We start from the raw sequence: 1,692 nt of genomic DNA, 5'->3' as shown, positions 1-1,692 counted from the left end.
TTTTTTTCATCGTTATTTTGTCGTTGGATAGCCCACTACACAGAGGGAGGGAGAGAGAGTGAGAGAGAAGGAAAGAGAAAGAGAGAGAGAGAGAGAAAGAGAGAGAGAGAGAGAGAAAAAGAGAGCGAAAGAGAGAGAGAGGGAGCGCCTTAGTTTATTTGTATGTGTGTATGTGTATGTGTGTATGTGTATGTATGTGTTTGTGTGTGTATGTGTGTACTTACTGAATTCCCACTGGATAGGAAGGCGGTTATTCAAGAACAAAAGTGGCTGGGTATAGTGAAACAATATTTGCAACGTGTTGACCAAAAAAAAAAATGGCTGAAGTTTGCAAAAACTAAAAACTGAGGAATGTTGGGAGCATAACAAAGGAAGAATGAAAAAACAAACTGACAGTGGTGTGGAAAATAGGAACATGCAAAACAGGACACCGGAATGGTGATAATTAAAAACATAAAAGCTCCTAAAACAAACACAGCCGATGGATAAAAGGAACTCGTTGAATAAGGAACACCGAGATGAAAGCCGCTGCACCACAGGAATGAAAACATAACCCCATTTCAAGAGGATGTGCTAGCTCATCAATGAGGATCAATACTGTGACGTGTCTGTGACATGCTTACAATCAAATCGATACCTTTTTGCATCTCTGTTCTTAAAACGTCCCCCCGGGTCGATAGCTATGTCCTACGAGCACGCCAGCGCTAATCAGATCGATGTAGGTTTTTGTTGAGAGAGGGTAATCAGATTGATGTGTGTTTCGTCTTGCACCCCACGACACTCAAATCGATGCGTTCTCACCACTGTTTAATGTTTGCTCCAGCCTTTCAGATCTGTATTTAGATCTTCTTACGCTGGCATTGTTGGGAGTAAATGTGTAGATGCCTTAGAAGACCAAGAGAGGGAGAAACGTTTCAACGAAATCTTTATTTCCTCCCAACAGGGAAACTGAAACCCAGTTCGTAGAGGCCTATTTTATTTTCGAGAGGATCGAGAGCATATAGCAGCACTTGCAGGCAGACACAGCGAGAGCAAAAAGAATATTATTTTTTCCCCTTCAATTTTGGCTTCGCGTGTAGTTTGGCATTTTTAATTGTCCTTTTCCCCCCTAGATGCATGGATATAGGTTACCCCTGGTTTGGACGTTCTTTTTTCCGCACCTTGCTTGTATCCCTATTTCTGCAGCAATATTTAAAACTCATCTCAGGATTACACAGCATGTAGTAACAATTATAAATCACAAGGGCTAAGATATATGATAGAGGAATATTATGAATGAAAATTCCGTTTTGATATTGATTTAAAGCTTCTTTTCTCTGATCTGAGTCAACTAGTTGTTCTATAACTACTGCGGAAGTAACAAAATCGAACTTAGTTTTTTTTTTTTTTGGAGCAGTCAGATGAGAGGAAGAAAAGTGCAGTTAATTTTTAGAGCTTTTGTCAAACAACGTGTATTACGAACAAGAATGTAGTGTAATGTTTTTATGTACATATATTTATTCTTTAATTTCAAAGTCTGGAACAAGAAAATGTGCGAATCATGTTAAAGCGCATTGGGAAGTGGATAAAAAAGAGGAAAGAGGAATGTAGAATTGTAGAGAGAGGCGGACAAAGAGAGACAGGGAGACACAGAGAGAGGGAGGGAGAGAGGAAGAGATTAAAGGAAGAGAGAGAGAGAGAGAGAGAGGGGGA

At 39.8% G+C, this 1,692-nt stretch overlaps 1 protein-coding gene across 1 annotated transcript in view; it reads left to right on the top strand.

Annotated features, from left to right (window-relative positions):
* Positions 1-1,692, top strand: part of LOC101851541 — a gene marked incomplete in the record, with an annotated part of 136,551 nt that overhangs the window by 55,421 nt on the left and 79,438 nt on the right.

The sequence above is a fragment of the Aplysia californica genome, unplaced genomic scaffold, assembly GCF_000002075.1.
Source record: "Aplysia californica isolate F4 #8 unplaced genomic scaffold, AplCal3.0 scaffold00003, whole genome shotgun sequence".
Lineage (NCBI taxonomy): Eukaryota > Metazoa > Mollusca > Gastropoda > Aplysiida > Aplysiidae > Aplysia > Aplysia californica.
The sequence above is the reverse complement of the archived record's forward strand: the minus strand, read 5'-3'. Positions and strand labels throughout refer to the sequence as shown.